The sequence below is a fragment of the Microcaecilia unicolor genome, chromosome 2 (assembly GCF_901765095.1).
Source record: "Microcaecilia unicolor chromosome 2, aMicUni1.1, whole genome shotgun sequence".
NCBI classification, from domain to species: Eukaryota; Metazoa; Chordata; class Amphibia; order Gymnophiona; family Siphonopidae; genus Microcaecilia; species Microcaecilia unicolor.
Genome location: NC_044032.1, coordinates 89507827 through 89533663, shown reverse-complemented (window position 1 = coordinate 89533663; position 25837 = coordinate 89507827).

Sequence of the window (25837 nt, the reverse complement as noted above, 5' to 3'; positions counted from 1 at the left end):
GGAGACAAAACTATATCAGTTCCTAAATAGGCAAGCAGCATTTTGGCACCTAGCAACCGGCAGTTCTTTCATATTAGCTGCAGTGGACTCTGTGCTGCTACATGGAAGGGGTTATGGATCATTGCTCTATTATTTATAGCACAGCATCTGCAGAAGCCTTCACAACAGTAGATAAATTAACAGCTTAATAGGCCATCGCTAGCTAAAAACATAGCATGAGCTGAAGCATCAAGTATGAAATTAAAATGTGACTTGCAGATAATAATGTTTGTACCATAGATAGAAAGGAATTCTGAGTTATTTCCTTTTTAATACTCTCATCAATACTAAAAATGAAAGAAATGCATGTTTATTATTTTACCTCATTGCTAAATACAAGGAAGAAAATGTATGCATACAAATATGAATTTTGTCATTACTGCTATATATTTGATTAATGTTATTGATTTTTGTCTTTTTTCCCCCCCCTATTTACTTTTGCACAACTATGTAGTGGTACCACTGACATCCCCTAATTGGAAAGGAAGGAGCAGACTGGTGCAGTGTTCAAAGTGTTTTCATAAAAATGCCTTATTAGGCTTTGAATCGACCAAACAGTGATGGGTTTTCTCCTTCATCCTTTTTTTTCTCAAACTTTGTAAGAGAAGCCACTCCAGAAAATGACCTGACACTTTCATTTTGTGTCAGCCACTGGAAGCAAGATTCAGCAAAAGGTAGGGTAATTCTTTCCTTATTACTACTAACAGTGGAAATCAGAATTCCAGGTTATTATTGATCATGCATTGAATTGTTAATTTTCAGAATTTCTCTAATACGGGATATTAAAGCCTGCACACACAGATATCAGGGCGATATAGATGGCTTTGGGTTCAGCTCCTTAAGAAGCTTTCAGCAAAACAGGAGCTCGCTGTTGGGCGTACCCATTGATATCAAAGCTAAACAGCAGCTAAGTATATGTCGAAAACTCCAGTAGCGAACATGGCCATTTTCAAAACAGCCATTTCCTACATGTTGTTGTGCTCAGTGCATATATCTTATTGGACCATTTTTGGAAAAAAATGTTCAAGTGAAAAACACACAAAATCAAGTCACTGGGATGTAGGAGGAGCCAGTAGACTGGGCACATAGACATGCCAGGAGAGCAATGGAGCACCTTAGGGGGAACTGCAATGGACTTCACATGAAAGGTCCCAGTTACACATCTCACCATTACCCTCTTATATTGCATGGGGAGCCCTCTAAAACCTATCAAACACCTACTGTAGCCAACTGTACATCACTCCAATAGCCCATATAGCTGCTAGTGTCACCTACATGTGGATACAGTGAGTTTTTGGTGGGTTTTGGAAGACTAACATTTTCCACCACAAGTGTAACAGTTGAGTGTGATATGGGCCTGGGTACTCTTCTCTACAGTACACTGCACCAACCATTAGACTACTCTAGGGACCTGTTTGATAATCTAATATGACTGGCCATAACATATGGAGGCTGGTATGTACTGTTTGTTTCATATCTTTGGGGGAGTAAGGGGGTCATGCATTAATCCCTCCAGTGGTCATCTCATCATTTAGCCAACATGGGGGTCACAGTGATGACGTGGAAAACATGGGGAATAACTCGAATATATTCCTCTACAATATATTATTCCTTACCCCACGTCTCATATAGTAAAAGCTACAAAGCAACAAGGCACTTTCACTTTCTGTATTGTAGAGGAATATATTCGAGTTATTCCCCAAGTTTTCCACGTCATCACTGTGACCCCTGATGCAGGTGATAGTCACCAAAACATGGCCCGTGTCGGGTCTTTTTGTCAAGGCTCATTCATTAAAGAACTGTGTTCCATTTTTAAAGGCCCGTGGTGCTGTTTTTTTGTTTGGACTTTAGTTTGTACTTCATTCCCTCTCTTTTGTTATATCCATCTCATCATTTAGGGCACATTTTTCAGACTTTGTCTTGATAAAAACAGGTCTAGGCCAAAACATCTAAATTGTAGCTCTGGAAATTTTGTTTTTTTTCCATTATGGCAGAAAACCATCCAAGTTGTGGGAACGCACAAATCCTTCTCCCAACATGCCCATGACATGCCCCCCTATAATTGGGAAGCACTGCAGATGAACTGTAGAAAAACATATTTAAAATGTGTTTTGAAAATAGTGATCTGGACATTTTGGCAAATAAAACATCCAAATGCCACTCTGTACCATTTTGGGATGTTTTCCTGGTTCAAAAATGAGCCACTAAACATATTAACAGGATCCATCTTTCTCTAGATTTAAAACTGCTCTAAAAATGTATTTTTTTTTTTTTTAGCAAGGTGTTTGGTCTTGGGTCTTGATGCTGAGAATAAGAGTTAGCTACTTTGTGGCAGCCTGTAGTGTACTATGACCCTTATTTTCAAAAGAGAAAAACACCTCTAGTTTCAAGTTTATTCAGAGCATGCTATACCACAAATGGGGAAAACATCTATGTGGAGTAAGTGCAAAGTATAGGAGAGTAAAAAAGAGAAAGCAGGGAGGGGGACATGATATAATGAACTACAATTTGTGATAGGAAAGAGGCAGAGAGCCAGCGAGTCAGAAAGGAGGAGAGGGGCAGTATTTGTGTTTAGAGGTTTCCCCTACGGAAGAGCCTTTACAGGTCTAGGCAAAGCTATCAACAAAAGTACACTTCAAGTTGAGATTTAAAGGTTTATAATGAGTCAAAGTGGCATAAGTATGAAGGGAATGCATTCTAAGGAGTCAGGTTAACAACTGAGAATATAAGTACATAAGCACTGCCATACTGAGAAAAGACCAAGGGTCCATCAAGCCCAGCATCCTGTCTCCGACAGCGGCCAATCCAGACTTCAAGAACCCGGCACCCCCCCCCCCCCCCCAAATTTTTTAAATAATGTTAGATGGACTTTTCCCTCAGGAATCTGTCCAAACCCCCTTTAAATTCCTTAAGGCCAGCTGCTGTCACTACATTCTCCGGCAACGCGTTCCAGAGTCTAACTACACGCTGAGTAAAGAAAAACTTTCTCCTATTTATTTTAAATCTACCATATTCTAGCTTCATCTTGTGTCCCCTGGTTTTGTTGTTGTTTGAAAGTGTAAACAAACGCTTCACATCTGTCCGCTCTAATCCGCTCATTATCTTGTAGATTTCTATCATATTACCCCTCAGCTGCCTTTTCTCCAAGCTGAAGAGCCCTAACCTTCTCAGCCTTTCCTCATATGGAGTTTGCGTAGAGGCAAGAATTATCTACTTAAAGGAAGGAACAACCGAAAGATTTTGCTGAGATAAGGAAAGGGCTCGAGAAAGAGAATAAGGCATTAGAAGTCTAGCTAAGAAAGCTGGAAGGCCAGTGGACCTAATCTTAAAGATAAGAAAAATGGTACAGGTTATCCAGTGATTTGTAGGGAGCCCATGTGCATCCCTGAGGAGAGGGGTGACATGATCAAATTTCATCAAGCCTATAATCAACTTAATGAATGTATATTGAATCTGTTGTAGATGATAAAGGTCTTTCTACCTTAGACCTTTGTGTAGCGAGTTACAGTATCAACCTGGCTAAGAACCAGAAAGTGGACATGTGCAGAAGGCAAATTGCTGGGAAAGGGATCGAATAGAGTCGATCATGTGAAGTTTATAGAAACCAGCATCGTACCAGGAGAGATATCTGAGTTTGGAAGTTAAGTGCAGAGTCTAGGGTAATGCCCAATACCCTTAAAGAGGGGGCTATTGGGACCTGGGTACTATAGAGTAGAAGTGGGGATGACAGAGACAAACCAACAGGGGAAGAGAATAGAAGAGCTTTTGACTTGTCTGGGTTAAACTTTAGCCTATTAGAAGTAAGCCAGAAAGCAACCTGTGCCAGTTTAGAACCCTCCTCTCTTCCTTCCCGTTCACATTAATTGATTTGATTTGCTTACTTTATTTATTTTTTGTCTATTAGATTGTAAGCTCTTTGAGCAGGGACTGTCTTTCTTCTATGTTTGTGCAGCGCTGCGTATGCCTTGTAGTGCTATAGAAATGCTAAATAGTAGTAGTAGTAGAATCCAAGAGATATAAAGGAGTGAGAATCTGTATGTCATCAGCATAGACATAAGCTGTATGACCAATGGAATGGATAAGGGTAAGGAGAGGCATCATAAAAATGCTAAAGGATGAAACCCTGACACAGCTCACAATCATTGGTGGAGAACAGTGCAGATGTCTCATTATTAAAGTTCACAAGGTACTCCCTGTTGGTCAAGTATGAGTTGAACAAATCTAAGACCAGATTTTTAAAACCAGTATCACATAACCACTAAAGTAAGATGGTATGATTCACCAGATTGAAAGCAGCAGACAGGTCCAGAGAAAGAGAGAGAGAGAGAGAGAGAGAGAGAGAGAGAGAGAGAGAGAGAGAGAGAGAGAGAGAGAGAATTAGCACAGACTTAGAACGGTCTAGAAAGGATCTCACAAAAGTAGTAATACTGAGCAGGGTAGTTTCTGTGCAGTGATGCTGGTGCTGGTGAATTCCAGTCTGGTGTGGGTAAAACATATTAATTTGTTCCCCAAAATCAGCAGTTTGGGTAAGAACAATATTTTCAATAAGTCTCAAAAGCGGCACAAAGTGGCAAATGGGACGTTTTTTCTAAAAAAAAAACACATCTAAGTCATGATTTTCAAAACTCAGAATTAGACTGTTTTTACTCCGTAATTAATCTAAATCACAAGCGGGCAAGTTGGAAGCATGTCTTGAGCGAGACTTGGGTGGGCTTAAAATCTGGATGTTTTTCAGCAATGCCTTAACTGACCAGATAACAACTGGAGGGATTAAGACACGTTCCTCCTCACTCCCCAAGGGGTCACTGAACCCCTCTGACTCCCCAAAGCTATGAAAGTGACAAAAGATACCAGGCTCTATGAGAGTTCTGGATATTAAGGGCATTCCTAAGAAAACAGCAAGCAAGTGGATGAAGTAGCCTAGTGTACAGTGCAGTGGACAGTGAAAAACAGGACACAAGTTCAATTCCCACTTTAACTCTTACAAATATGTGATCCCGCCTAGAATATAGGAAAACCTCCTGTACCTAAATATATAAGTGACCTGCAAGCTTGAGGGCTATTGTAGTGATGGACCTTTAGGTATAGTAGCTTTTCTCTGTTCCAGGAGGGCTCACAATACAATATGAAAGGGTTTAGTTGGCATTTGTACCTGTGCCCCTTTATGTAATGTCTATGGCACTGACCACTAGGTTGCTCCTCTGCCCTGCTCGGATATCTATGTGGTCAGTTTGGTAGCAGTGCTTCCAGACAGACATTCCTATGGCTTGCTTTTCTACATTTTTCCCTGACACTTTTTTTTTGAAAATGGTGCTTGCATATGGACACGTTGAGCATAAAAACATCTAGCTCAAAGCCATAATCAAACCAGAAACAGAGACTTGTTTATTATGATTCGATTCTGGCTGTGAAATATATGTTTCTTTGAGCCATTTTTGGCAAAAGATTTTAATTTAGACTTAACATGACAAAAGAGGTGGCAGTCTCCAAGTGGAAAAGTTCAAACAAACTAGGTCAGACCACTGTTTAGAAGCAACCAAATTATTAGCCAAAGTGCCCGATGTGGCCACATTTTGCCTTAAAGAGGCTGCGTCAGGGGCTTAGCACTGTATAATTAAAACATATAAAGTAAAAATTAAAATTTCTCCTACATAACCAAATCAATTAATCAACATACATTAGAATTATAATAACACATAAGTCAAACATATATAAATTATCATTGATTACAGGGAATTTAAACCTTTAAGAGCGGCAATCTAAAACAGACCAGTCAATAAAATATCAATAAACAAGACTCAAATAAATTACTCCTTCATAAAAAATACATATAAATAAAATCATTCCTAACTAAAACATAGAGAAATGATAGCAACATCCATATTAATACATACTGAAGAGCCACATACCTATTAGGGTCCAAAAGGCAATCACTTAATAGTTATACCACCTTAATGCAATACCATTTGTAATTCTGTTAGCCGGAAATGGCAATCGCCTCTACAACAAATGTAAGGCACATTGAGCCTGCAAATTGGTGGGAAAATGTGGGATACAAATGCTACAAATAAATAAATAAATAAAAATAGTTAGTAGTGTATTCAAACGCAAACAGTAGCACTGTCTCAGCGATGTTTGAAACCAGCAAAAATAAGAGTAAGTGTAGGAGGTGATTCATTCTTAAATTTCCCAATATTAAGGGGTAAAAAAAGCATTTACAGATGGCAGCAGACTCTCACTAGCAGAGTTCCTACACCTCAGTCAGAGTAAAAACAACAATGTACTGGCTGATATGTGTTTTTTTTAAAGCTGCCTGCCTCAGGTCAAACATTACTTACATTTAGTGCCCTGTTTACTAAAGCACACTAGCGTTTTTAGCACACCCTAAAATTAGTGTGCTATATGCTAGACACCCATAGGAATATATGGGTGTCTTCAGCGTTTAGCGTGTGCTAATGTTTAGCACACACTAAAAATGCTAGTGTGCCCTTAGCACTGCTTAGTAAACAGGGCCCTTAGAAACTTATTAAAATCACCTCAAAATTCAAAAGGTACACAACTATATAAATATACATATAAAATGTTGTTTTGTGCAATAAAAGCTTTTAAAATCATGCCATTTAAATAAATAAATAAATAGACAAATAAATAAATAAAAACAAATCGATCTGTGGTGCATCTGAAATAAACAAAACCAATAATGTGATTGCATTAAACAACCTTCTGCCACTCCACAATACCCACTGTACAATCAAGACAGGAATATGGATAGACAGGGTCCACAGTACAATCAAGAGAAATAGCAGAGGTAGAAACAGGTTCAACTTTAAAAAAAGTACATGAACATGGAGAAGGACAATTTTTAACCTTTCAGACAGAGCACAAGATAAACATGAAATTTCTGTATTACATAAAGGTATGTCACTTGTGCCTTCTCTGAAGTAGAATGTTTTTAATACAAGAGTAGATCTCTTCAAATTGACTAGAAAGTCAAAGGCTATTGATTATTTTTCAAACAATTCCGCTTGCGACACTGATATGTCCATAATCAAGAAAGATAGTACTTGGAATTCTCCAGGTATCACAAATCCTACGATACAGACTTTTGAAGTATTGGTGCTTAAAAACATCAAATTGTTAGAAGAAACAAAAATAAAAGACCTTTTGATAACCTGTGCAAAGAAGAATAAAAGGTTATTGAATCTCTTCAAAATGAATCTACAATAGTCATCAAGCAGACTAATAAATGCGGTGGGATCATTGTGTTGAATGAGGTTTTCTAACTGGTATAAACAAACAAGGAATAGCATTCTTGGATGTGTGACCAAGAATACCAGAATTCTTGGATGTGTGACCAAGTAATACCAGCATATATATTATTACCTAAGGTCAATAAATCATTGCCTTCACCCCAAGGAAGACCAATTGTGTCAGAAATAGGTTCAGTATTAGAACTATTGTCAATATTTGTAGATACCTTTCTCAGACCACTAGTACCACAGATGCCATCATTTGTGAGAAATTTATAGCTATTATCAATATTTTAGAAAATATTGATGTGATAAATTAGATAATGTATCACCTTATACCAATATATCTCAAATGAATTCATTGAATATTATAAGGAATCATTACACATAGATCAGTTCATAGGAGGATGCTGTCTGAATTCATTTTGGAACTGGTGACTTTGGCTTTAAAGGAGAACTACTTTTATTTTGAAGGACAGTTTTTTTAAACAGATAAAAGGAACAGGAATGAGTACTACCATGATCCCGTCTTTAGCCAATCTAGACGTCGCTAACTTTGAAGATACATTTTTGACAGATAATCTATTCAGAGATCATATTAATTTATGGAAAATATATAGAGATGATGTTCTTTTGATTTGGGAAGGAAGTAAAGATGAATTATTGTCATTTCATAGTTGGCTCAACACTAAGGATACCAATTTACAGTTTGAAGAAGGTTCCATTTTTAGGCATAAGGATTAAGTATAGAAATGGGAAATTGGTGACAGATTTATGTTGAAAACTGACAGATATCAACAAAATGCAACATTTTAATAGCTGCCATAGCAGACTTCAAACATTGGTCAATGACCCACTTTCTCCCCCCCCCCAAAAAAAATATAAATACAAATATTACTTACCAGCCTCTAATGTCCATGCCCATTAGATCAGCATGCAGGTCTAAGGAGTAATGTAGTGGTAAGTGCAATGCACTGTAGACTGGTATACCCAGGTCCATACCTCTCCCTACCTGTTACACTTATGGTGGAAACTGTGATCCCTCCAAAACTCAACAGAAACCCACTGTACCCACAAATAGATGCCCCTTCATCCATAAGAGCTATTGTAGTGGTGTACAGTTGAGATAGTGGGTTTTGGGTAGGTTTTGGAGGGCTCAGAAGACAAGGGAGCAATGGTGAGATATGAAGTCCACTGCAATACCCCCAAGGGTTCCTCACTGCTCTGCTGGGGTTTCTGTGTGGCCAGTCTACTAAGAATGCTGGCTCCTCCAATTGCTTGATTTTCTACATTTTTTCACTTGTGCAGGGGTTCTTTTTAAATGGCCTGAAACGATAAACACACAGAGCACAAAACCTTGTTACAAATGGTATTAAAAAAAAGATAAGACATTTTGCTTTTTTGAAAATGGTTACATTTGCTTTTCAGATTTGGGACATTTAGCACAAAACATCCGAAGTCCAGAATAGTTGTCATATCGAAAATGCCCCTCAATGTTTCTAGGAATTACAGTTCAAAACAACAATTCAACACAACTAACAAACATTCTAATGAATTACATAATGATATCCATCAATTTAGCAGCTTATTTAAACATCATTCTACATAAAGAGTAACAGGTAAAAGCTTTCTAAAGCACAGATAGAAACGAGAAAGTCAAAGAGACAAAGGCAACGAGTTCCAAATCTTTGACATTTGATATTGGAAAGAGTCAGAAAAATGACTAACTGATTTTAATTTGCCAACAGATGGACATTTTTAAGAGATGTTGATTCCTTGTACTTGTCTAATTTAAAAATGAAACTAATTAAATCATATAAAAAGGAACATCAGCAGATAAGATTTTGAACATGGTCACACATACCTTAAACTTTCTCAAGAAGAACCTATCCTATAGTCAATTTCTCAGAGCCAAAAGGATATATGTACAACAGGAACATTTTGAGTGACAAATTAGGTTAATAAGTAAAATATTTGTGGATAGGGGATATCCATATAAACATATTAAGGAATGATTGAAGACAGCACAACAATGTGACAGAACAACACTTTTAAAATCAAACCTAAGAAGGAACAAAATAGGGTGTTTGTGCTTTGTTGTATGATCATCTTTTTCATGACATCACTTAAAATATTTAAAAAAACATTGGCATGTGATACAGACAATACCTGACCCCCCTGTTTACTAAGAAGCGCTAGCGGCTGCCGTGCGCTAATGCTGACACAGCCCATTCACTTTGAATGGGCTGTGTCAGCATTGCCTCACGGCCTTAGTTAACAGCGGGATGAGTTTGCTGATAAAGTCCTATTAGTAGTTTTAAGAAGTATAGATACCTCAAGGATATATTAGCACCATCAGCATTACCAATTGCAATCTTATCTTAAAAGGAATACTATTGGGGCATTATCCCTGTTATAATAGCTTTGTCTGTTCAGTCAACCTCAAGAATAAGGGGGTTCTTTGCTAAGGTGTGCTAATGTTTTTAGCTCACACTAAAATCAGTTGGTGCTAAACGCTGAGATGCTCATATATTCCTATGGGCATCTCAGCATTTAGTGACAGCTGATTTTTATGCAATGCAACTTAGTAAAAGACCTCCTAAGGTCTTTGAACACCCAGTGATTGGAGAAAAATGTATTCTGCCACTATTCCAATTGTAAAAGTGAGAACTTGGTTTATATAATAATTTGTCCATATAAACTTTTATATATAGGAAAAACTTCAAGAGCTCTTAATAAATGAATCACAGAGCAGAGAAATACTGTCAAATGTAAAGTTGTTGAAAAGCCAAATTTGAGCATATGCTGGAAAAGCAACATAAAGTTGAAGAACTTGGATTTATTGCAATTCATAGGATAGAACAACATTGGAGAGGGGGAGATGCAGATCATTTACTTATACAGGAAGAACAGTTTATTTTTAAATATGACACAGTATCGCCAAAGGGTCTTAATATGGAATAAGACCTTTCCATTTTTTTTATAAAGCTGCTAAAATGTAATGTGATTATGTTCTAAGTTCATTTATCATTTTATTATATTTATGTTGTGAGAATCTCAGGATGATGTTTTAAATGATGGAATAAGGAATCCAAATATAAAGCACCAATGAAGACATGCAGACCAGTCTCTGGCAAACATGCTGAACAAAGAATGGATTAAAATAGAAATTCACCAAGAAGAAGATAGCTTAAGAAGAACATAATAGCCATACTGGGTCAGACGAATGGTCCATCTAGTCCTGTATCCTGCTTCTAACAGTGGCCAATCCAGGTCACAAGTACCTTGCAAAAACCCAAATTGTAGCAACATTCCATGCTACCAATCCTAGGGCAAGAAGTCTTTTCCCCATTTCTATCTCAATAGCAACCTATGGACTTTTTCCTCGAGGAAATTGTCCAAACCTTTTTTAAACCTAGATATGCTAACCACTGTTACCAAATCCTCTGGCAATAAGTTCCAGAGCTTAACTATTTGTTGAGTGAAAAATATTTTCTCCTACTTGTTTTAAATGTATTTCCATATAACGTTATTGAGTGCATCTTGGAGAGGCATTTTCGAAAGGGACGTCCAAGTTGCGATTTGGACATCCTTGAAAAACATCCAAATCCAGGGGTGGGGAAACCCGTATTTTCGAAACAAAATGGACGTCCATCTTTCATTTTGAAAATACCATTAGGGACTTCCAAATCCTTAAATTTTGCCATCCCTAGATTTGGGCGTCCCTAGACATGGACATTTCTGATTTTTCTGCGATTTGCGAAACCAAAGACGTCCATGTCAAAAATGACCAAATGCAAGCCATTTGGTCATGGGAGGAGCCCAGCATTTGTAGTGCATTGGTCCCCTGACATGCCAGGACACCAACTGGCACCCTAGGGGCACTGCAGTGGGCTTCATAAATTGCTCCCAGGAACATAGTTCCCTTACCTTGTGTGCTGAGCCCCCCAAAACCCACTACTGTACACCACTACCATAGCCCTTATGGATGAAGGGGGCACCTGGATGTGGGTACAGTGGGGTTTCTGGTGGGTTTTGGAGGGCTCACTGTTTCCTCCACAAATGTAACAGGTGGGGAGGGGATGGGGCTGGGTCCGCCTGTCTGACGTGCACTGCACATACTAAAACTGCTCCAGGGACCTGCATACTGCTGTCATGGACCTGAGTATGAATCTGAGGCTGGCACAAATATTTGAAATATGTTTTTAGGGTGGGAGGGGGTTGGTGACCACTGGGGGAGTAAAGGGAGGTCATCCCACAATTCCCTCCGGTGGTCATCTGGTCATTTCAGGTACCTTTTTTGTGCCTTAGTCGTAAGAAAAACAGGTCCGGGTGGAAAACGTCCAAGTGTTCGTCACGGACATCCTTGTTTTTTTTCGATTCCTATGGGCTTCCTCATTTGCTGCAAGGTGTGATGTATGAGGACACCCTCATGGGGTCCTTGTTGTCTCTTCATATCTTATTGCCCTGTAAATGCTATAAGAAGGGAGAGGAATTTTACCTGGCTAGCTGGCTGTGGGTCCCTGGAAGGTTGCAGCAGGAGAGGGACGAGCATAATTACCAAGAGGGCAGATTTCCCAGGGTATGAACCTTCCTAGTAGTTCTTAGTGATGTCTTTCTTAGGACAGGCACAGAACTCTGGGAGGAGAAAACCTGGCATGGCCTCAGGAATGGAGATGCTCCTCACTGTAGTGCTTCCTGGAGGGAAAGGAGTCGGTCCTCAGAGACATGCCAGGACTTAGATCCAACCTTTGCTCCTGACTCAGTAAGCAGTATACCCTGGGAGCCAAAGTGAGGCTTGGAAATGAGTGGGGCCATTCTCTTGGGGAAGACACCGAGGTAAAAAGCCTGCTGTGATCTGGAGAGAAAAGGAGAGAGAAGGAGAAGGAGAGCAACCTGCCCAAGGGCAGGGAGAACCTTCCTCACAGAGAACCAGTTTCAGGGAGTAAATGGGCTATCTAACCCAGGGCAAGAAGACCCTAAAGTTAATGCAGTGCCTGATTAGTGAGAGAAGGGGAAATAACCTTTTTTCGGTCCTCACCAGGGAAAATGCTGTTTTGAGATATGTACTGACCTGCCTGAAGAGATTGAGGGGGTCAGGGTCAGCCGTATGAAGAGTGCAGAGACTTTCTGAGAAGTCCTAGCCTGTGGCTGGGAGAAAGAACTGATATCCGGTCCTCACCGGGGAAATGTTACTGACTTGCCTGAAGAGAGAGAGGGGGTCAGGGTCAGCTACATGAAGCCTTCTAACCCTCAAAAACTGTGACAAAGGGAAGGCATTTTCGATGACAGCTTTTGTACGGCAAAAATGTGTTCCTATCAGTTGGTTTATTGAACACCCTAGTGGAAATTCCTGTTGCACTTTGTTCAATTTCCATATCAAGAAGATGTATTTTATCAATAGCTGTTGTCAATATGCTTTATTGGTTGAGAACATTAATAAATTTAGAGAACAGTTGAAGAGAAATAAAATGAAAACATTTAGACGAGATGAACAAGATTATCACAAACAAAGCATATATTCCTGGATGTACAAAATCCATGATTCTAAAAGAGAAGAGGTACCTACTGAGACATCTATAGAGAGTGACTCTAGTAGTAATGACGCATTGAGTTCAGTTTCTAGTGATGATAGTGGATATGGTTCTAAAGGTTTTTTAAACAAAGGAAAACAAAATGGGAGGGGCACAGAAGAAAGAAGGTCTCAAAGAAAGGACAAGAGGCTCAAGGAACAGGTGGTAATAAACCTGTCCAATAGAGATTTAAAAACTAACAAATTAAAATGACTTTCTCTAGGTTTTCTCATTTGTTCCTTCCACCCAGTTTGATATGTTTCAGTTTATGATTGAACCCTTTTTTCTTAAAGTGCATTTTTTTTTAGAAAAACATCTAATCCTGACACATCTGTTTTGAAACCTCATTCTATTTGGATACCTACGGGGTTTATAGCCCCACAGTTGGAGGTGTTCAAGCAGAATGTTCTGAAAGAAGTGGAGAGTTGGGCTAAACAAAGACAGTATGGCTACAACAATTTATTAAAGCAGTTAAGAACAGCTATGAAAGGTCTGAAAGATGATTATAAGAACATAACATAAGAACATAAGTATTGCCATACTAGGACAGACCAAAGGTCCATCAAGCCCAGCATCCTGTTCCAACAGTGGCCAAACCAGGTTACATGTACCTAGCAAGATACCCAAAACAGTACAATACATTTTATGGTGCTTATCCTACAAACAAAAAAAGCAACACTGGGCCTTCAAGACTGAGACAACGGGGCGTGGTTAAGAGATGGGCATCCTCTGGCCGTAATGGAAAAATGAAGTATGTCCCTGACAAGCACTTGGCGACTTTTACTTGGTCCAATTGTTTTCACGACCAAGCCTCGAAAAGGTGCCCGAACTGACCAGATGATCACTGTAGGGAATCAGGGATCACCGCCCCTTACCTCCCCCAGTGGTCACTAACCCTCTCCCACCCTAAAAGAAACCTTTAAAAATATTTTTTGCCAGCATCTAAGCCAGCCTCAAATGTCATACTCAGCCCCATCACAGTAGTATGCAGGTTCCTGTAGCAGTTTTTAGTGGGTACTGCAGTCCACTTCAGGTAAGCGGACCCAGGCCCATCCCCCCCTACCTGTTACACTTGTGCTGGTAAATGTGAGCCCTCCAAAACCCACCCGAAACCCACTGTACCCACATCTAGGTGCCCTCCTTTACCCTTTAGGGCTATGGTAGTGGTTGTACAGTTGTGGGTAGTGGGTTTTGGGGGGGGCTGGGGGGGCTCAGCACCCAAGGTAAGGGAGCTATGCATCTAGGAGCAATTTATGAAGCCCACTGCAGTGCCCCCTATGGTGCCCGGTTGGGCGTGGATTTGGTTCGTTTTTGAGATGGGCGTGCTCAGTTTCCATTATGGCCAAAAACCGGGACGACCATCCTCTTAGATCGACCTAAATGTTGAGATTTTGGGCATCCCTGACCCGTATTATCGAAACGAAAGATGGACGCCCATCTTGTTTCGATAATACGGGATGCCCCGCCCTTCACGGGGACATCCTCAGAGATGGACGCCCTTAGTGATGGGCATCCCCATCGAAAATGCCCCTTAAGGGGCCCTTTTACTACGGCCTGCACTGGTGTAGGCATTTGTTTTGGACGCACATAGGTCATTTTTTCAGTGCACCGGAAAAAAAGGCATTGTTTTGTTGAGGTTGAAATGTATGTGCTGCAAAATTAAAACCCAGCATGTGTCCCATTTCGACCTGAGACCTTACTTCCAATCATTGACTTAGCAGTAAGGTTCACACGCTAACCGGTGGTAAGCGGTCAGCATATGTTTTGGATGCGTGTAAAAATTGGAATTACCGCCTGGGCCATGCAGTAGCCTGGTGGTAGTTCCAATTTGGTGTGCGTTAGATGCATGTAAGCACCTATGCGCCTTAGTAAAAGGGCCCCTATGATAGGCAATATTTCCTAAGAATGGTGTTTTTGGTCATTTCAATGTATGCAATAGCCATTGTGTGATATTATATGCAAATTAAAAGTTTGAAATCTAAGGATGGTAAATGTTATAGTCTTTAACATTTTTTTCTACTTGTAAGAGTGAGTTTGTGAGCTACGTAACAAGCCCATGTCAAAAATTGTATGTGGAATGGCGAGTCGCTGTTTGAAGTTGCGTTTATTTGAATACTAATCCAATTTGAAGATGGGTCAGATGAATGCTCCTCTAGTGGATCACTGCATGGACAAAATGCACAGTTTCAAGGATTTAAGATGTTTTATCATTCACTGAGAACCACTGGGTATCCTGGTGGTAATCATCTGCACAGGTTATGGAGATGTGAGGTGTAATGGATATACAGACTAATTCTCTACAACTGTGGCTTTAAATCAAGAAATTGAAAGGGCAGCATTTCTCTAATGAAGATTGTATATTCAGTTATGTACACTAGGAGCTAGTAACAACTTTGATGTTGAGTAGCACCAAATGCATTAAGGCGCGTTTTTTAAAAATTACTTTTAAACTTTTGGCATTAGTATTTTTGTTACACTAAATATTTGTAAATTGGTATTATTTTTTTATTTTATTTTATTTATTTATAATTTTTCAATAATACAAACGAATACTCATTTGTAAGGCAATACAAGAAATTATTTAAAGGAAAAACAAACAATTTCAACAGAAATATCTAGAAAAACAATCATTTGTACTCTTCCTCAGACCACTATATCTGGGGGGGGGGGGGGGGGTAGTGGTTTCTAATACAACATTGAGGAGATTGTAACTGAAGAAAATATGCTTATATACTAACATAAGCTAATCCTGATCTTTATCCCTATTACTTATAGCTGACTGTTGTTACTCTCATTCAGCTAGATGGTCTTTAGAGTCCAGAAATGTCCTTAATTGAGATGGATCGAAAAGGCATATTTTCTACCAGACAAACGAATCAGACACTTACAGGGATAGGCCAACATAAAAGTTGCACCCAGTCCCTCTAACTTCTCTCAAGGATAAGAACTGTTTCCTCCTTTGCTGTGTATCTTTGTAACGTCCCGGAAACATCCAAAATTTCTGGCCATAAAAACGTTTCGAGGAATATTTAAAGTATAATTTCATCAACATATTTAAATCTTGTTCAAAGACCAAAGTTATTATCAAAGTTCCTCTGGATGTAATCTCAGTCATAGAATCTTCCAAAATAGCAGTTAAATTTTGAATATCAAGTGCAGAGGGGCCCTTCAATGAATCTGAAACTTCTTTATTTTTTTGAACATTTGGCAAGTAGTAAACTTTACAACAAGGGGGAATATCTGTTGGAGGACAGATTCAATATTTCTTGGAAATATTTCTTAAGGCAAAAGATCAGCCCACAAATTCCTCACTTGAACTTCCCCAGCTGTAAGGACTTAAATACAAGCAAGCATATGCCACCACCTTCTCGTATAGAAGCACACAGCTATGGAATGCATTACCCCCACCTTAAAAACCATGGACAATCTAAGCAACTTTCGCAAAATCCTTGAAGACACATCTCTTCAACAGAGCCTACAAAAAGAACCTCTAAAGACACAAATCACCACACAACCCATCCACACAACCAATTACACCTCCTACATCACCCTATTTAACACCCCCTTCTCTTTCTTCAAATATCTTCGTCCTACCACCGACTATATCTATTATCCTCTCATGAATATGTCATAATAACACTCTGTAAGCCAACATTGATCCTGCAAATAGGTGGGATAATGTGGGGTACAAATGTAATGTAATAATAAATAAGGCAATCACGAGAATTCATAGTTGGTAATATAGGAAAATTCAACAATCTCAAAGTTAGTCGTCGATTATAATTTTCTAGTTGTTTCCAACTTCCGAGCGTTAAAGTCTTTATCTTTGACCAGAACATCCACTATAGTTTTCACAGAGGTAACATCTTCTTTCGCTTGACTTATCTGATTAGCATTTCTTGTTTCATATTATCTAAAGATTCTGACATAGCAGTTAATTACTCACAATTGTTGACATTTGTTTTGTTGAATTTGCCACCTCATGCAGTCAATTTCTGGACCGCTTGCCAAATAGCCTCCATGTCACCTCCTTGAGCAGTTGCTGCTCCTTGGGTTTTTCCTCTGCTGCTCCAGAGAGATACCGCCAAGCAGACTCAAACTCGACTCTTCGGACTGGGTTTGGTCCACTAACTCCAGTTTGGTAGCAGAAAAGCAAGGAGGCGGTTTTCTCAGCACGTGCGGCGAGAGAGTTGTATCCAGCCCCAGAGTTGGCGTCGCGCCTCGACGTCCCTCAAAGCGGGGCTCGCCGAGCCGATATCGGGAGGTAAGCTTCTCACAAATCGGTCAAGTGTTTTGCTGGGCTGGGGATGACGTTAGGGTTAGTGGCGGTTGCCCCCTCGTCGTCCCTTTTCTCTTAGTATGTGGCATATTATTTTAAAGAAGAAAAAAATCAAACGTAGAATTGCCTGCATGCACAGAGATCGCTGCTAGTTCAGCTAGGACGCCATCTTGCCACCTTTGTATATTGTTTGAATTCTATATTTGCTGTAAGCTTGTATGCTACTAAGTGACGTGTATAGTATCAGTTATTAAAGTGTCAGGTGAGTACCTAAGCCAAAATCGACTACTTTGTGGAAGTTCTGGGGATGAAGTCAGCACTTAGTTTGTTAAGTGCCAATATTCAGCACTTAACCAGGTAGGATAACCACACAAACAGAACTGCGTAAAACCTAGCCCTATTCTTTATGCTGGTCATTTTAGCCAGTTAAGTGCTACATATCACACTTTACCAGCTAGGTTTTATCGGCCAGATATGCCCGGATATTCAATGCTGGTGCCTGGACATGGCACGGCTTGAATATCCAGCTAAATCTGACTGCTGCTGGGTCAGATCAATGGTCCATGTAGCCCAGTATCCTGCTTTCAGCAGTGGCCAATCCAGGGTACAGGACTCAGCCTTAGCAATGAAGATAAAAGAAAAGGGATGGATTTTGATATACTGCTTTCTGTTGCCACAATCAAAGTGGTTTATATATTGGTACTCGTTTTGTAGTTGGGGCAGCAGAGGGTTATGTTACAAGGATCTGCAATGGGAATTGAACCTATTTTCCCTAGTTTTCAGACCACTACAATAACCATTAGGCCATTACACTAACTCCTTAAGCTACTTCTCCTCAGGTGCAAAACTCACATACTTACGAGCATCAATCCAATGAATATCGAGCCCATTGGTATTTTTTTTTCTCATTTGAAAAGCCATGGTAGAAAATCTCCCTTTTGAAATGTGACTAGAAGTAAGTATAGATATCATAGCGGCTGTTTCACTAAAGGGTTGGTGTGCAGCAATAGGCTTGCCGCAAACAAATCCGGAACTACCAAGGGGCTACCGCACCAACCAGGCTGTAATTCTGCCCTCAGTGTGCACCATTTCCAGAGCTTCACTCAGTGGTAATTGGGCAGTGCAACATACTGTCTGGTTACCGCTGGGTTAGAGTTGGATCCCTTACCGCCACCTCAATAGGGTGGTGGTAAGTGCTCCCCCCCCCCCCCGAAATGGCCACATGGCAAGTCCAAATTTACCACATGGCCATTTCTTTTTTGGCCCTTTTTACCCTCTGCAGTAATAGGGGCCTTGTCATGCAGCAAAAACATGAGCTGCCCCTAACCCAGAGCCCCTTTTACAGCAGCTCGGTAAAGGGCCTCATGACATGCATATTGTTAGCCTCCATTGAAAATGTCAGTCCTATTAATTTGTTCAGGTAGATGAGTAAAACAGTGCACATACCGGGCATTCAATAATATATGCACTCTTTAGCTTTCACTTAGCCACCCACATAAATAGTCCAATCTAAGTGGGCCTCTTTTAGTACAAGTATTTGAGGCTACTAAATTTAAGGGATGGAGTAGGAGTCACATAGTTCTCTTTGAAAGATTTATAAAATTATATCTTTTCAGGCTCCCACAATGTTTTACAGCTTTGCTGGCTGTTTAAAAATTACCCCATACACTGTAACAGTGGATGCTACTGCATTTTCCGTTGTTTTAATGATTGTATGTGCTTTTTAATAAGATTCCGATTTATCTGTTACTTTGTTCAACTAGAGTATCCTATTATCTTGACATTTTGCTTTAGTGTTTATTTTTCTTCCCTTTTGGTAGTATGAGTGGTATGCCTCTGTTTTTTCTGTGTTCCTGAGCTGCATAATAAAAATAAATGCATTGGCTCTGAGAATGAATTACTTGGATGAAGTATTTTTAAATTAAATCTTTCTCTCTCGGTGAGCAATTCAAAATCAATGAATCCATACCTGCTTCTGTTGAGAAAATAGAGCCCTCTAATTAGCCTTGTGGATTTATTAGACACATGTAGTCAAAGATCAGAAAGAACTTTGACACCAAGGTTTAGGTTCATTAGATAGGTCACTGATTCTGTACTAGGTAAATGTGTACCAGGCTGCTCCGTTTGATTACTTGGTTCCATCAGTTTGTTTACCGCGATTCATAAATCTAGTGCCCCCAAAAACTTTAACTACAAGGGATAACCTTAAAAGGACTTCAATTTCAGATTTTTATCTTATATCAAAGTGCATTTTTCTTTCAAATTTCTACACAAGGTATATTAAAAAAATATAATCTACACATCTGTGAAATAATCACATTTATCTATCTTTAGTACTTTTTACTCAGGGGGTCTTTTACAAAGGCACAGAAGCACTTTTAGCATGTGCTAATGATTAGCTAGGAAATACATGGGCATCTCTAGCATTTAACTGCACACTTCTTTTTTGAATGCATCAAAAACATTAGTGCGCCTTTGTAAAAAAATCCTCTCAATTTGTTATATTGGTTGAATTAATATTTTGAATGCAGGGTATTAAAGAACATATCCTATATAATAATTTGCACCTCCAACGTTTCCATGTCTGGCTGCCTGGGTTCGTAACATCTCCTGATGTGAGCCAGCCTCCAGCGTTCCATTCCCCCTCACTGTCCCGCCCTCGCGTCATGACGTAATGATGTCAGAGGGCGGAACAGTGAGAGGGAAGGGAACGCTGGAGGCGAGCTGACGTCAGGAAGGATGTTACGAACGGAACGGAAGCCAGTGCCAGGCAGCCGGAGAACGTTCAGGTACAAATCGAGGGGAGGAGAAAATCGCGGGACATTGAGGGGAGGGAGGGAGGAAGGGAAGGGGAGGGCAGGGAAGAGGAGAATGCTGGGACATGGAGGGGAGGCGGAGGGAAGAATTGCTGGACATGGAGGGCAGGGGGAGAGAGAGAAAAAAAAAGCTTACATGACAGCCTTCCTAGGGCCCGTTTCACTGTTGAGGGAAACGGGTATGGTTCCACTAGTAATATATATTGCTGGAAAATATATATACAGTATGGGCTAGAAAATCAAAATTGGCGTTCAATGCTATTTTATAATAGACACACAAAGATGAGAGCCCATTAGAATAGCACTGAGTGCCAATTTCAGTGCGCAGATTTGGGGTGCCAGGTCTTATGCCTGCTAAAAACCAGGTGTAATTCCTGATGTACGTCCCCAGTATTCTATAACACTGCATGCAAATTTTAGGAATGTCTCCAACATGACCATGCACCTCTCATCGCTATACCTCCTTTTGGGTTGTTCACTATGGGATTTGGGTACACATTGTTATGAATAGTGCGTAGCAAGCTATGCACACAAATTCAAATTGGTGCCAATTAGTGCTAATTAGATTGGCTCGTTAGCCACATCTTATCAGTGCCCACTTTTGAGCACCATATATAGAATCTGTGGGTATGAGAGTAATTACGCAATACCTATTTCTAGACACGAAGAAGGCACCTGTTCTATAAAGAAAAATCTACACCTAGTTTTTTTTATTCTTTAGGAATAATATAGGCATTAAATATAGGCATATATTTCACTTTGTATGCTAGTACTGAAGCATATGCCTTTATTTTAGGCATAATCAACTCGATGTAGGTAGTAGCACCACAATACTTTGCAGAATCACTCTATCACACTAGATTATCTTAAGATATACAATTAATCTTTGTGTATATCACTTAATTCAGCCATACAGCTGTGTAGAACATGAACCTCAGTTGTACCGCACTGCATCTATTAGTTCATATGCAGAGACTTATGTACCTTGATGGCTGGTATAAATGCCTATGCCTAAAATAAACTAGATTATCTTAAGATATACAATTAATCTTTGTGTATATCACTTAAATTCAGCCATACAGCTGACCATGGTGGCATGATGTCAGCAGGCTAAGGGATATAGATTTACAGGGGACTTCCTTGACAAAACATCTAGGGAAACACGTGCTGTGTCGGAACAAGAGTACCCCTATAGCCGACTAATAAATGACTCCTCTTTGAGATGAGTATCTAACATATGTTTAAAATTCAGAGCGATTAGATGTAAGATTTAAAGTAAAAAATAAGATAATTTGTTCGAGCGAGGTGAAGGACATTGAGCCAATGACGATCGGGGTACATAAGTCTCTGCGTATGAACTGATAGATGCAGTGTGGTACAAGTTACAACTGAGGTTCATGTCCTACACAGCTGTATGGCTGAATTTAAGTGATATACACAAAGATTAATTGTATATCTTAAGATAATCTAGTTTATTTTAGGCATATGCATTTATACCAGGCATCAAGCTGGTTCAAATGTTCACTTCACACCTAACTTGGGGAAGTGTGCACATACATTATAGTATTATATAAGTACTCTGGCCAATTTCAAAGTAAGTTAATCTGCTGGAAATGGCCACCAACCGGTTAACTTGCTTGGTCACAGGTATACATTCATTTCCTCAGCACTTCACCAGCACTTTCCTCAGCACTGACTGGTTAGCGCAGAACTTAAAGCCAACTATGTGGGGCTGTTCAGTTAGGTCCTGATATTCAGGGATGCAAGAATCTTGTTAGATAAAAATTACCATTTTCCAACATCCTGTAAGACTTTTTCAATTTTTACTCAGAGTCATGTTTAAAAGACAGCTGTGAAATCTATGGATGTTTGCATGGCACCCATATTGTGAGGTGGGATTTAAAAAAAATAATGTCTAGTCATGATTTAAATACAAAAAGTACAGATCAGGTTAAAGAATTATTATAGGTTCATCCACTGCAGCACTAATAATGTGAAAAGAATCTTTTTAAAACATGACTAAAGTTATAATATTTGGACTATATGAAGGGCTCTCCACCTATTAAGCGAGTTGACATTAGTTACATACTCTTCACTCCATCTATCCAATACATCGGTTATACCCAACACATATGATATATGCACACACTTATCTTGGCATATATTGTCAAGTAGTCATAAATAATCTTTGATGCTCCTTATCTCCTATTCATTTTTCTATTGTCATCACTCTATGTTTCCATATCAATGAATGAAAAATTTGTATCAAAAATATTTTTCTCAGAATGACTACAATCACAAACTTGTTTTCCTTTATTTCTCTTTTTTAAATAATTTCCTTCTAACCCCCTTTGTGTTCTTTATTTTTCTCATTCTTCTTTATATTTATTCTTTTTCTTCTTTTCCCCAGACCTTTCCTCTTCTTTCTTCCATTTTTTACTTCTATACCCTCTTCTTGGGTTCTTCTTCTCCCCATTCATCCCATTGATACTTATTTTGTTTCTCCTTCCTGGGCTCATCCTTCCATCTCTCCTCACCTTCTCACCTTTTGTTTTGTTTTTGTTTTTTGTTAGATTTGTACCCCCGCGCTTTCACACTCATGGCAGGCTCAATGCGGCTTACATGGGACAATGGAGGGTTAAGTGACTTGCCCAGAGTCACAAGGTTTCCCTGCTTTTCTCATTCCCAGACTGCAGCTGAATTCAAAGAAGAAGAAGAAGTATTTCACATCCTCACCCCACTATGCATGTCTTCTGGTAATGTCATGAATACTGGTAATGGCAAGAATACTGCACTGTATAAAATTATTTTAGTAATTTTAAATACAACTCTTTTCCCTTGTGTTGGAACTGGACTGGTCCTCCCCTGCTTTTTCTTTCAAGAATACTGCACTACCATGAAATATGAGATTTTCAGCACAGTGTTCTCTTCCTGCCAGTAGATGGCATCAACAGGACAGAAAAGGTTGAATGGAAAATAAGATGTAATGCTATGTCTCATGACAAAAGTGACCTTCTGAACTACATTTCTCCAGTTGTTAAATACATTGAGGGCTTTATTTACTATGCATGGTTCCCATAGATACATTATGGGTGAAAACATTCAATAAATAGGCACATTGAGATGGTAAGATTTCTGATAAATAATTTTTAATTTACTTTTCTGTTCATACACTTTACCTAGTTTATCATTTTAACCTTTTTTTGCAGGCTTGTGACAGGGGCGATCATACCTGAAGTCATTAACTTTTTATCCCAAAATCATTTCTACTATAAGATATATCTAGGTGCTGCCCTCAAGTGGGTAATATGAGAAATAAATGATGCGCAGGGATGGTATTTTTTATAAAGTCATTCTTGCATGTATATGATCATGTATATGGTCTCCTAAAATACTGTATAACACACAGCGAAGATGACTCAGAAAGTGGACGACACTCCAAATAAAAATAAATGTTTATTGAAGGATGAACAAGACTCAACACAGCTGTGTTTTGGCCTATAAGGCCTGCATCAGGAGTCTCTTGTGTCCAATAAACATCCACTTGTAATATTAGTTTCTAAACAATGAATCTAAAATGGAGATACTGTGTCTTATGCGCTGCAAAGAATAGAGCTTATGTCAGCTATTAAACCTCAAGGGTGAGCACGCAATTAAAAAGCATCGATCCTCCTAAAATACTGAACAGCGAGAAATCAGTATGTGTCATGACATGATGATGTATACTTTACTGGTAGGCATGTAAAGGGTTAAGTATGAATGGAGTTCATATATACATGCATACATTATAAAATATGCTAATCTACACATGTCCTTGCATAATCTAGATGCAGAAACTAACACTGGATTGAGTGCAGGTGTAGCTGTTCATGTCTGCAAAGTAGGCATAGTTTTTGCTACTTACTCTAGTATTTTACAAAAACACATAAGATCCTTCAAGCCCTACATAGAAGCTAGAGCTCTTTAGAGACATCCAGGTCAAGACATGCTGAATTCCGGTGGTATTTTAGAAAAGGATCTGATGACAGAGTCTTTTCTAAAATGCCTGCAGGAGTACATGTTTTTTTGCTGGCACATGCAGTGGGAGCAGTCATTTTACAAATATACACATTGAAAAAATGAACACGACAAACACAAGCTCCATGTAGAGTTGGCCTAGTGGTTAGGGTGGTGGACTTTGGTCCTGGGGAACTGAGGAACTGAGTTGGATTCCCACTTCAGGCACAGGCAGCTCCTTGTGACTCTGGGCAAGTCACTTAACCCTCCATTGCCCCATGTAAGCCGCATTGAGCCTGCCATGAGTGGGAAAGCACGGGGTACAAATGTAACAAAAAAAATAAAAATAAAATAAACACACTCACATATAGCTTCTTCATTTTACAGATCTACATGTGTAAGAGCCAGTGTGAGTTTTTTCTAGCAAAAAAGGTGCCGGTACTCAAACGCTAGGCCACCCTTCAGGGGTGGGCGTGATCACTGAGGGACCCACCCCACAATGGCCAGGCCCCCTGCAACCAGTCACAGGCAGAATTGGTGTGTAGAGCCTGAGCTCTTTCATTAAAACTTGGGGTCCACAGGTCACTTTTAGTAGATAATGGAAAAGGTGCTGGTACTCAGTATCCCCTCAAAAAAGCCCTGGTAAGAGCTGTCAATAAAGGAGTGAGGCCACAATTTTAACCTGGTTTCAGTTGGAGATGAAAATGAGCTACATGGGATGAAGGAGAATGATTCCCTTAAATACCACAAGTGAAGCCCTGGCTGAAATTTGCACTTTTTGAAAACATATGTCCTGTTGAGCTAGTGTAAAATGGGATGTGGGATCAAGGTGACAAAACAATGTGACAAAATGGAGGCTGTAGCCTGAAGGATGCTAGGCTACATACTGTAGAGAGAGCATAACAAACAGAAGAAAAAAATGATAAAGCCCTTGTACAGGTGGTTGGTGAAGGTCCACTTGGAATACTGTGTTCAGTTTTGGAGACTGTATTTTGGGAAGGCCATACAAACTTAAAACTGTTCAGAGGAAGGCAAAAAAAAATGGCATGGGCTTTGCATCAAGAGATGTATGAGAAGAGACTTGAAGACCTGAATATGTATACAATAGATAAAAGGAGGGACAGCCATTTAAATACTTGAATATATTAGTGTACAAATGATATTTTTGTAGACTCATTTTTGGAAAAACAAAGTACGAAAGTGCTAAACCCCTAAGAGAAAAACTACACTGGCTCCCACTTAAAGAACGCATTACGTTCAAAATCTGCACCCTGATACACAAACCTGCTTATAAGCGAAAGAGAAAAACGCCTATATTGTGACCCAAATCAGGAGATGGGCGTCTTTCTCCCATGGGCGCCCAAATTGGTATAATCGAAAGCCGATTTTGGGTGTCTCCAACTGCAATCCATCGCGGAAACGGGTAAAGTTGACAGGGGCGTGTCGGAGGCGTGGTGAAGGCGGAACTGGGGCGTGGTTATCGGCCGAGGAGAGATGGGCGTCTTTAGCTGATAATCGAAAAGAAAAGATTCTGGGTCACTTTTTGTGGACCCTTTTTTTTCATGAACAAGTCCCAAAAAAGTGCCCCAACTGACCAGATGACCACTGGAGGGAATCGGGGATGACCTCCTAGGATTCCCCCAGTGGTCACTAACCCCCTCCCACCAAAAAAAACCCACTTTACAAACTTTTTTTCCAGCCTCTATGCCAGCCTCAAATGCCATACCCACCTCCATGACAGCAGAATGTGTTCTATCCTGTGACAGCCTTTCCCTGGTTCTGATGTGGCTCTCGGGTGAGTGTGACACCTTTTCTGTTATGCGCACTGCAGAGTCCCATCAGCAATGCATTGTGGTGGATGTAGGGTATTGGGCTCCATGATTC